This window comes from Homarus americanus, unplaced genomic scaffold, assembly GCF_018991925.1.
Source record: "Homarus americanus isolate GMGI-L3 unplaced genomic scaffold, GMGI_Hamer_2.0 scaffold43746, whole genome shotgun sequence".
NCBI lineage: Eukaryota > Metazoa > Arthropoda > Malacostraca > Decapoda > Nephropidae > Homarus > Homarus americanus.
Genome location: NW_024715982.1, coordinates 312501 through 325336, shown reverse-complemented (window position 1 = coordinate 325336; position 12836 = coordinate 312501). Strand labels below are relative to the sequence as shown.

The 12836-nt window shown below is 39.6% G+C and overlaps 1 protein-coding gene across 2 annotated transcripts in view; it reads left to right on the top strand.

Moving 5' to 3' along the window:
- Window positions 1–12836, top strand: part of LOC121858004 (growth hormone secretagogue receptor type 1-like) — a 179201-nt gene that overhangs the window by 2559 nt on the left and 163806 nt on the right. The window contains exons 2-3 of one of the 2 annotated variants that reach the window (XR_006087317.1): window positions 3251–3413; window positions 6024–6084. The gene's annotated coding sequence lies outside the window, so the exon portion shown is untranslated. Of the gene's footprint in view, window positions 1–3250; window positions 3414–6023; window positions 6085–6461; window positions 6541–12836 lie in introns of those variants that run through there. The other variant, XM_042354236.1, reaches the window with a different exon arrangement.

The following is a 12836-nucleotide window of genomic DNA, read 5'->3' as shown; positions in this document are numbered from 1 at the left end:
AGTGTTGTCTCTGCTCTTTGTTTCAGTGCAACAACCGAGCCACTCTGTCCGTGTGTACTCTCATGTCCACAAAATATGTACAGTATGGTAAATATTTGTCCATTAGCTGTTCTCAGGTTTTGGTATGAGAAGAGGGGTTTTGGACGTTTTTCAGAGTGTGTTACTCAAATCTGATCTGCATTTCTTGTGCAAATTAGCAATTTTTGCCAAAAAATTAAATTTTAATTTTTAACAGAAATAGATAATTTGCACAAAAATAAAGGTCAGATTTGAGTAAAACACACACAAAAAATAAATAAATAAATAAATAAAAAATACCTATTCTCATGCCAAAAGAACCAACCTAACTTACAAGGAGGAGGAGGAAATGAAGAGACAACTGACTTTAATTGAGGAATATAAGCTCGGGTAAACATGGTGGGAACCTGCGGACAGCCAATGGACGAATATTAACCAAATGTAAAATTACACCATGCCACTTCAAGATACTGTAGTTGCTTTCATTGGTACCAGACATCAAAAGTAAGTTCTTTCTGCTTAATATGCCAGGAGGTCTGAGGGCGGAGCCCCCGGCTAGGAAGTTAGGTAAGTTTAGGTAGGTTTCTTTGGTGAGGTCAGGTTCTATTAGGTGCTGTGCATTGTCAAATAATTTTTATTACTTAGTAACATCTAAAGAACATCTGTGGAAAAAATGAACGAAATCATACAACTCCTTCTGGTGTTAGCCATGTGCTCCACCTTTACTATTTCTATATCATGAACCACAGAATGTTGTATTGTTGAAGTGATCTGTTTGTTGAATAAAAAACATAGTGAATATTTTGCGGTGACCAGCTAAGTTCCCACTAACGCTATTTTACCCTGAGTGCGCTCTGAGTAGCTAAGTACTTTCTGTTTAATATGACAGGGGATCTGCCCCCTGGCTAGGAATTAAGGTAAGGTTAGGTAGGTGTCTTTGGTTAGTTAGGTCAGGTTCTGTAGGTTCTAGTAAATGTCACCTTTTTTTCTAATGATAAGAACATCTGTGGAAAAAATTACTAAAATTGAACAACCTCTGGTTAGATATGTTATAGCTACACAATGATCAACTCAAGGCAAAATAAAAGCCAAATGCTGCCAGAATCACGGTCACATATTGTTCTCATGTTGTTCACCGGTAATCGATTAGTCAATCAGAGCACAAACACGGTAAAATGGCAGGAACTTAGCCGGTCATGGCAAAATATCCACTGTCAATTTAAAAAAAAAAAATTCACTTTTACTCATGTAGATATACTACTGTATTACTGGCGAGTGACCTAACCTAAGCAAAAGACCCTCGTGGAAATAAGCATCTTAGGTCGGATGTTCCTGGTCAAATTGCCTTATAGTTTACCAATGTTGGGTATTAGTTTACTTTAGGACATAGTGCACCCCAAAGTTATAAACTACTGAAACATTTAGATCTCCCTATTCTGAGCATTTTGAACACCATTTCTACCATTCGGAAATGAAAAATAGCGACACAATTGAATTTAATTGATTTTACGAAATTTTCAGTCTTCGTCTGTGAAGCGATGTTATAGGAACAATATTGACAGACGTCATTCATTCGTGACCAATGATGTACCGATATCATCCCGCAATTTTTTTTTTCGACCAATCACATTTGAAATTTTTCGAAGGAAGCAGCCAGGGTACGGATTTAAATTTCAATGACCTGTGTGACAATGGCCGTGGTGGAGGTTGGTTGTCAATCGTGCTTCTACGATAATTTTAGGTTTATTGCCAAGTTTTACGAGAAAGACGATCATTCTATCGAAGTCTTCCATAATCACGGTGTTCTTCCTACGTCTGTTGAGTGCCCGCACTGTAAATTGCCTTGTAAATATAGAAAGGACAAGAACCAGTGGTTCTGTAATCGTTCAAGGTGGACCGTGCTGCACCTGTGCCTCTCGAAGAAGGGTCCAATGAGGAGGTCGATGACCCTAAACCTATCCCTGGTCCTTCCAAAGTTTTAAAGTACTGAAACATTTAGGTTAGGTTAGGCTTACCAGGGGGACCGAGAGCGGAGCCCCCGGCGAGAGGTTAGGTAGAGGAATCGTTTTCGTTTTCTCTCCCACCCAAAAACCCCGATTTCCCAGATTCTTCCCCATTATTGTTGGGGGGAGGGGGCAAAAACTATACATTTCCGACAAAAATGAAGGTCGGAGTCGCTTAAAACACACCAAAATTCACTGGAAAAACATATTGGACAACACCTAGGGACTCGTATCCTAAAGTAAAAATTTCCCCATTGTTATTTATTTGCACCCTCTAGGTACATGGGAAAGTGTATACCACCACAGTCTATTTATACCATGTACCTCCACACTGTCCATACACATATTGAACTGGAATAATAGTCTCTGTAAACATGGCTAACCAACTATAAACTTATATACCTTGTGATGATTAAATGGCACGACCTCAGGTAACTTACATCAACTATCACTGCCCTTCAGCCTCCCTCTTGCACAATGGTATACAGTTGTCCAGCTTGATACAGTGTGGCAAAGTGTGGTATGCAAGCAATAGAGGTGTGTCATCATCTTCTGCAACAGTACACTCAGTTTTCTGTTTAAAGATCCTAATGAGCAGCTGAAGGGTCATTTAAAGAGGGTGGGAGGCTGTTAACAAGTCTTGGTTCCTTCCTGATGAGTCTGAAAGTGTTGTCGAGTGTTATTATTATTATTATTATTATAAATGTAAAAGAAAGTTGTAAAGTTACTGACGGTCATAATAAACTCATTACCCTTTAAGCCAGATAATTCATAATATGAAACTGATGGTCCAATTAAAAATTAAAGGATTTAAAGGCGAGGATTTGGTTTTTAAACTATAAACAAAGGTTAAAGGGCGATTAATTAACGGATTTTAAATTTCACGTTTAAATGAAGAGATAGAAATACGTGAAATTTCGTAATAAGTATTATAAAAATAGCGAATAAAGAACAGAACTCAATATGTGAATACTATGAAAGCTCGCTCAATATCTTATATAATTAATTTAGATAGATATTATAAAGGCCTGTCAAGTCCCCCGATTTCGGCGGGAGTTTCACGTTCAAGTAAGTATTAACTCATTTAGTGGGACACTGTTATACTTTGTTGTGTTGTTGTTTAAATAAAAAAAATAATCAATATAAAAATATAAAAACACAATTATATTTGGAATAACATAAGCTTAATAAATTGTGGCAAAGTGATTTATTGTGGGTTTGTTTGCCAGGTTCAAGTGCACAGTGACCTCGACAAGCCTTGACGAACAGCATCCAAAGAGGCTAAGATACTGTTGTAAATTCATAGACTGGACTCGAGAATTCCCAGTCCTATCCAAAAGCAACAAATGGACTGTGTGGTTCACGTGGAATTGGTATCTCTCACTGTTACTGGTAAGGATATTTAAAGCTTGAAGTTATAAATGTCTAACGTAATCGAGTTTAAATATTTTCAATGTATGGGGTTTAATAACAAAGTTTCCTTTAAAGTTTAAATGAGTAGATGTAAACAAATGCCACACTTAGCGAATTTTTTACGACAAACATTTTGCAAAAAGGATTTTTATGAATGAAATTGTGCAGCATACAGTAGTGTGGTGTTAACTAGAGAAATATAAATCTGTAATGAAAAGGAATATTGATTTTATTCTAATTCGGCGTAGAAATGTATGACAGGCAGCAGGTTATTTACTATTAAGATACAGAGAAACAAAATTTATGGATCATCGATATTAGTTAATATTCGTTTTTATCCCATTAGGTGAGGTGAGGTTAGGAACCAAAATGCAATAGAAAAATAATAACTCATACCAATTGGGGAAAATTGGGATAAATTTTTTTTTTTGCCGAAATTAGACTACTGTTTACTTTTGTAAGTGGCCAAGTATGAAAGATGTTATGACATGGATGATAGGGAGGTAATATGTGATTAGTTTCATTAGATTAAACGATCTTTCAGCACCAACACTCGAAACGGTAATATTCAGTAACATTAGGGTAAGTATTACTCCACTGGGAGATGTATTTTTTTTTTTACAATCAGTTATTTATTTCCGTGTTATACATGATAGAGTGACATACAGACGGACAAGGGATGACTTAATTGAAGTGTATAAACATCTCAGAGGGCATACTACTCAGTCGAGTGTCCATACCTGGAGCTGGCGGACGGCCGCCCCACAAGGGGTCACAGCTCAAGGATGAATAAGCCACAAGTTCAGAAAACTGTGAGGGCAAACTTTTCGGAGTGAAAATCGTGAACACCTGGAACAATCTGCCAGTGTTGTGACGGCACCGAGTGTGAGCTCTTTCAAGAACAGACTTGACCAACAACAGTGGGGCAGGAACAGATACTTCAGGAGCCAGTACTTCCCAGTGTAAAAGAATGGAATAATTTTAAGGAATTTTCTTCAGTTTTGAAAGGCATTCTTTTGATGTCAAAGTTTAAAGAGCTTTAACTATAATACCACGAGGAAATAATACGAGTGTATAATGCCGATGATGATTAATAATAATAATAATAATAATAATAATAATAATAATAATAATAATAGATACAACAATAATAATATGCATACATTTATATACAGAATTCTTGCAAAAAAAATCCTTAATCATATTCAGGGATAAACATTTTCACCAAATAAAAAATAATTGACCAGGTGACCTGTGAATGATCAGTTATCATGCAGTTGACTCTAATGGTTGTCACGATATATAAAAGGCATTGACCTCTTTCACTACACATCATGTTAGGACACTGACCTCTGACACGACACAAAGGTCACGTTATGACACTGACCTCTGACACGACACAAAGGTCATGTTAGGACACTGAACCATTACAATGCCAGATCACAGATACTGTAGATAACTGACCTTCGTCCGTGGTAGTTAAACTCTTCTGAAGTTTGGGAGCGAACCGAGCTGTTTGTGGTGACCTCTTCAGTATAACTGTACAGTGTGGAGGAAAAACGTGCAGTTCATGTTTCTTTGTGCTGACAAATCTGAACAAAAATTGAGCGTGTGCAGCAAGTTTAACCTAACCTGACCACCCCGGGAAGATTTGGGGTGTTTAATGAACGGGTGAAATAAACCGGGGCCAATCTCCAGGTGCTTCAGTCCTTCCTTGATAGATGTGACTAACGACGACTCTAAAAATGACTTAGGTTCATCTTGAGAATCCGAGGCTCGAGCGAAGTATCTGAGTGACGTAGACACATATTGGTAAATCAACAACGTTGGCCCGCCTTTCTTGACTTGACTGATGGATGGCTTTTCAGTGTGTAAGGTTTCTTCTTCTTTTTCAAGTGTTCTTAAAGGCACTTCTTGATCACCTTTGTGTCTGACCGGACGTACAGTACAGAACATTCACAGGTGTTTCATGCCGTTAATGTAAACAACCACCTTTACCAATTTGCACTTATGAGATACTTATTTGGCTGACGGCATCCGTCCGTTAATGCTTGTGATCATCTCATCTGGTGTACCAATATACGTAACAAAACTTGTCTCGCTGGATCACTGTTCCGAGAGTAAATAAACACACAACGTCACAACACTGCACTGACATGCACCCACGGCCCACCTCCCATTCCCAGCCAAAAGGAAACTTAGGAATGAATAAAAATTGACAGAAATCTACTTAACGCTTTCACACAGTTGCTTGTCTGACTAAAGGCATGAATTTAGTTTAAGTATCCACAGACAGATGGCAGCATCAAAGTTTCAGATATATATGAATGAGTTGTTTTTGTTGATGGTAACCAATAAAGAAAAGAACATTATCTAATTTTATTGTTTATTGTCTGTCAGTGCTACGGTAGTGGATACCTCCCCTACAAACGCTGTTTGTCGTTGAGTAGCCGACCCCGCGAATTCCCCAGTGTATGCCTTGTGTCTAGGTCAACCAGCGCCGCCTTACATGACGGAGGTCAACTATTAAGCCACGCCTACCTCCGCTATATAAGACCTGACCTCGTGGTGACCACTCTTTTCTTCTAGATACAGCCTCAGCAAGCAACACCACCTCCTCCGCCGCTGCCTGGCGGCCCTCGCTCCCGCCGGCGAGCACGGCGACCCACAAGCTGTCCTCTGAGCACCCTCACTTAACGCTTATAACCACGCTGCCACTTCCCAGCACCAAGCTGCATTGTACATCCAATACAATATGTATACAAAGAGCACATTGTGTGTTTCCTTTCTCCATCCCATCCTGAGTGTGAACCCACATAACGTACCCCACACTACTTTTGAGGTGCTGAAAGAATGAATTGGGATACAGCAAAAGTCCATTCCGCAGCAACAGTTCCTGCTGGACCACACAACAACTGTATAAACAAAAAACAAAAACAACATCAACAATAACCACAATAACACTTGTAATAATAACAAGAGTAATAATGGCTCCGCTAACAACACAATTACACTCTGTCTCCCCAGGTACGCAAGCAGTACATTATGATACCACCAGACTCCTTAACTATGGAAGGATCACCTCTTACTGCTGCTAGATGTTAATGTGAGTACAAAAAGAAGTGAATTTTATCCTAATGGTAATCTCTAGTGAGTATATGTTAGTTGAGTACACTCTAATATTAGTGGAATGTAAGTACTCAAGTGGGTGCTAGTTTGGTACTCAAGTAGGTATTGAGTACTGAGGTGGGTTAAGTACTCAGGTGGGTATTAATTAAAGTACTCAGATGGGTGTTGATTAAGTACTCAGGTAGGTGTTGATTTATTATTCAGGTGGCCAATGATAAGTACTCACAGCCACTCACTACACTATGTGTCTCACCCACCCACTATGTGTCTCATCCACCCACTATGTGTCTCACCCACCCACTATGTGTCTCATCCACCCACTATTTGTCTCACCCACCCACCAATGTCTTGCTCACCCAGAAGTGTGACATCCACCTACTATGTGTCACACTATGTATCATATGTCACGCCCACTTCTTCTCATGTTTCACACCCACCGTGTAACATGTGTCACGCCCAGTATGTAACACGCCCAGTATGTATCACGCCCAATATGTATCACGCCCAGTATGTATCACGCCCAGTATGTGTCACGCCCACTATGTGTGTTGTATGGTAGTACATAGGGGCGGGCATTGTCGATCCAGCCCGCATGATTCTTATACAAGCTGTCGACTTGCCTCAACCACCTGCCTACCTGAGCACCCACCACCTACACCACCTATGACACCCACCTACACCACCTATCTACACCACCTACCTACACTACCTACCTACACCACTCACGTAAACCAGCACCACCTACACCACCCACCTATACCACCCACACCACCACCATCCCGCCATCTAGAATTCTGGCAAGTCCCGTAGTGATGGCTGCCAGATTCCTAGTAAACAGTTATCATATAGGTTAAATTAACATATCTAGTGACGATACAGTATTTGTTAACACAGCTAAAACTCAGATGCTGATAAATATTTTGTTTTGGCTTGAAATATACTGAATCGTGTCTAATAATATATATATATTTCAATAGGTATAACGAAATCGGATATATTTCAGGTGTTTATCAAAGTGTGTGTATTTATTAGTATATATACGATATAATACAGCTCTAGTATGTTCTGTATATTCCGGTTACTGATTTATAATGTCTAAGATATTATTATAGGTTAGGTTAGGTTATATAGTTATAGGTAAATGTAGGCTATATGGTTCCTATGGTTCCTATAGAGTATAGACGATAAGGCTTGTTGTACTGTATCAAGTCATCGTAAAACAAATCGTTAAAACAAAATCTATGGGTTCTATACTTTACCTCCAGTAAAATTGCGTCTATCACTAAAAATACTACTACTACTACTATTATTACAACTGCTACCACCACTACTACTACTAATACCACCACCACAACTACCAGCACTAATACTACCACTAATACCATCACCACTACTACCACTATTCCACTAACTCAACAAGGCGATGCTCTTAACAGTAAGTTACAGTTGAAGTCAAAGGATAATTGAAACTTATTACTTGTCCAGCGAAGCAAAATGACAGGTGATTATTGACGTCACATAAGAGAGAGAGAGAGAGAGAGAGAGAGAGAGAGAGAATATACCTTTCATCCCAATTTCTCATTTCATTATCCGAAGCTGAACACCTGTCCTTTTTCTCTCCAGGTGTACACTAATTAACTAATTGTTTGGCTGACTTTCTGAACCAAACTGCTGGATGAGTTGAGCTGTAAGAGATGTTCTATACCCACACCCACACAACGTTCTACCCACACAACGATCTACCCACACCTACACAACGTTCTACCCACACAACGACCTACCCACACCTACACAACATTCTACCCACACAACGATCTACCCACACCTACACAACGTTCTACCCACACAACGATCTACCCACACCTACACAGCATTCTACCCACACAACGATCTACCCACACCTACACAACATTCTACCCACACAACGATCTACCCACACCTACACAACGTTCTACCCACACAACGATCTACCCACACCTACACAACATTCTATCCAATAAAATATCCACAGGACTAATGGCTATATCCAATTAAGATATCCACCCGTGACACTATGACCTATATTGTTTTTATATTGTGAGTTAATGTCCCTCTTCTCTTCATTTTTTGCTGTGTTTCAGGTGTTCTGGGACGTCTGATTACCATGGTACCTCGTGTTGTGGGCAGGAGGGGAGGGTGTGGGGAGGGGGGTTTGGTGAGGAGGGAGGTGTGGTGAGGGAGGGTGTGGTGAGGGGGAGGTGACGAGTGTGGTGAGGGGGAGGTGAGGAGGTGAAGTGTGGTGAGGGAGGAGGTGACGAGGTGTGGTGAGGGGGAGGAGGTGACGAGTGTGGTGAGGGAGGAGGTGACGAGTGGTGAGGAGGTGACGAGTGTGGTGAGGGGAGGAGGTGACGAGTGTGAGGAGGAGGAGGTGAGTGAAGGGAGGAGGTGTGAGTGTGGTGAGGGAGGAGGTGACGAGTGTGGTGAGGAGGAGGAGGTGACGAGTGTGGTGAAGGGAGGAGGTGACGAGTGTGGTGAGGGGGAGGAGGTGACGAGTGTGTTTCATAGACTCTCAGCTTCTATAAACACATTATCTCTGTGGACTGTGAACGTATCAGGTGATAGGTGATTATAATTAGGTTTGGGCGGCACAGAGGGAAGCTTAGAAAGGTTGGTTTACGAGAGTCAAATGGTGTGTAAAGTTGCGTGACTCTATAAAGTTATAACACCTGTATGACACACACACACACACACACACACACACACATATAACTATAACTCACATCAAACTCTACCTACACCCAACACCCGGCCACTTATTGGTAGGAATTCTTTATTGGCGTCACCTTCGTTGGTGAGCTCTAAAGTGGCCCGAGAGACCGATACGGGACCGACAAGTCGTTCGCAGATGTTGCACGTGTGGGTGGATGAGGGAGAAGGGCGGCGACAGTGTCTTCCGGCGAGGGCGTTTGTCTGCCTCTACATGTAGTCGAGCTGACTCAAAGGTTTTACCACCCTCTCGTGTGGTGCTCCTCCAAACATCGTGATCGTGTCCAAGATGCGGGAGTCGATTTAGCACTTGTAAAGGTTTGTATTCAGACTGTCCTAGTAGCTTGTTCATTGCCCCCCAGCGGTAGAGTAGCTGCTTTGGCGGTCTACTATCGTCCAAGCGTTTAACGTGGCCGGTCCAGTAGTTGGTCAAAGACAATGTCTGACTCACATTACTACAGTTGACGTCAGAGAGGATACTGGCACTACTCTTGTCTACCTACAGTATACTGGCACTACTCTTGTCTACCTACAGTATACTGGCACTACTCTTGTCTACCTACAGTATACTGGCACTACTCTTGTCTACCTACAGTATACTGTACTGCAGAGCTTTAACGCTCCACAACTGAAGACACCTGCTTAACACCTGTTGCCATACAGATGTCCCATGCCTTTAACCTGACACCTACTAGCCACCTGCAGCCTAACAACCAATACTCCACACTTGTAGCCTGACACATAGCACCTGTAAAAATCACACCTGGTCTTACACGTGCACCACACTCCTCCCAAACACCTGTAACACACTACACGACAACTGTTCATCATATTTAACAAGCCCCTAAACCTTAACACCTGTGCCGTAAAATGCTGTCGGGTGTCAGAAATTTCATTTAGAGTTTACCTGCCGTGTATACCTGAGTCACCTTCATCCTTGTACCTAATATACTCCAACCTAACCCAACTAGTACCTAATCTACCCACACACACACACACAAACCAGGACCCCAGACGCAACTCTCAGCTGACAGATCTCTCAGCTCATGGGAGGAGAATATGTGAGGTGAGGCAGAGGGAGCGAGAGAGAGACCCCTCACTTCTCGTCCAACCTCCGTCGGGATAGGTCGTTACTGGGTCCCGCTCCGCCCCTTCTCCAGACTCACCGACTCACTGCTGTCCATTGAATCAGGTCGAGCTGATGACTACATTGAATAACTGTCACTCGTGTATAACCTACGATAAGTTCTACGATAATCTGTGATGAAATATACGATTAGTTACGCTAAAGTGAGGCAAAATCTGCGATAAATTGCGACAAATTCTCGGAGGTGAAAATAACGATAAGTGATCAAATCTGAGTTTTTTTTTGTGTGGGTTTTTGTCGTAGGTAAATATAACTTGATTAAAACAAAAACAATAACTTTGAATCGTGAACGAATTTAAAGATAAACTTACGTATTTGACTTGAGCTAAACCTGAGTCTACGTTACATTAGTGACTTACTGAAAGACAATGAAGGATAAAAGCTTGTGAAGAAATAACAGATGAGATAATAATACGAGGTAAAAAAAACACACCTGTGGAAGTAAAAAATAAATTGAAAATAGATAGGAAAAAATACACCTGTTCGTGTGAAATAAATTAGAAGTTAATTAAGAAAACTTACAGGTGGTGTCTACATGATGAAGAATAAATTATGAAATATTGAAGTAGAAAAATAAATTCTACTGTATGACTATAAATTAAAGAATGACTCAATAGCCTGAAGAAGAGACTATACTTGGTGGATAAAATATTTAGAATAAATTAAAAAGATGAAGGAAATTATTTTTATCGAAGACATAATTGAGAGAAAAAATCATGTTACAGAATAAATTATTTTTCCCTTACTGTCCAGATGAATAAACTCACACGTTATAGGTAGATTAATATTTACTTATACTTCAGAACAAAATTTATAAACAGAACAAATTTACGTCAAGTTAAAAAAAAAAATCAATGAAAAATTTACTTCGAACAATTTTATAAGTTAATAAAATAAAAATAAATAAATTTACATCACAGAAACAAACACTGAAGACAATTTAAAACAAAACAAAACAAGAAAAAACTTAAACAATGACAACAAGAAGAGGCGCCAGGTACTCACAGATAAACACTAAGGTAGGTGTTAATTAGTAAACATTATCCTACCTGTTATCTCGGGGTTAGGATTCTCAATTGTCCCTATGTTAAAACTGTCTCGTATCTTAACATAAAAAATGGCATTAGAATCACACCGAGACTCTTCCTTAACTAGATACATTCATTTAACACCAGTTAGGGGAAAAAATTAACACCGAGACTCTACCTTAACTAGATACATTCATTTAACACCAGTTAGGGGATAAAATTAACACCGAGACTCTACCTCGAGTAGATACGTTCACTTAGCACTAGTTAGGAGACAAAATTAATGTACTGCATATTTATGTCAACAATTTAGTGTGAATTGTTGTTGTACTTTAGTGTGTATGATAATGTTTAATGTGTATGATAATGTTCAGTGTGTATGATAATGTTCAGTGTGTATGATAATGTTCAGTGTGTATGATAATGTTCAGTGTGTATGATAATGTTCAGTGTGTATGATAATGTTCAGTGTGTATGATAATCTTTAGTATGTCAGTGTTTAGTTATGAGTGACAATGTTTATTCTGTATATTGAAGTTGTTTTGTATGAATGGCAATCATACTTACTGTGTATTTTGATCCAGTAATCTATATATTCGTAAGGATAATTTTCCCACATACACATCTTATACCATATAGTGTAAGGTTCTGTATATGTGTATTTACAATGTATATATACTGTATATTCAACGCTGTGATGTTCTGTATATACTATGAGAGTATATATGTGTGTATGTATGTATGAATAATGTATAATCATAGTATATGTCCTTTACGCATGGTGATTATACATACATACATACATACATGCATACATCCCATACACGCATCAGGACTTTAAATAACATTAATTAATATGATATGTGAGATCTTGGTCCCCATTGTTTATGAAGGTAAAGGGAGACGATGAAGCCATTACCTGACGTTAATTAGGACATTGGAGACCCATTTTTACACCTGTGGTTTTTGTGTGGGATATAAAGGTGTGAGTGCATCAGGAAGGAGAGGTGTAAACATGACAGACAGACAGACAGACAGGTAAACAGAGAAGACACATATAATTCAATAATATACAAGTGAAAATTCATAATATTTATCCCAATATTAAAATAATCAATTTCTTTTATAAACTTTTCATCCTAGTATTTATAACAAATATCCTCGTATGCACAAACTTCACTTCATACTGTACATATATTTTACGCTGAAACGTTATTCTATGCACAAACTAACCCCCCCCGATATGCACAAACTTCATTACACTATATGTATCTCAGCCGTATTAACACACAAGCGCACAAACACTGCGTACAGGCACTCCCCTCCCCCAAGCACAAACAGTTCGTAGAAACA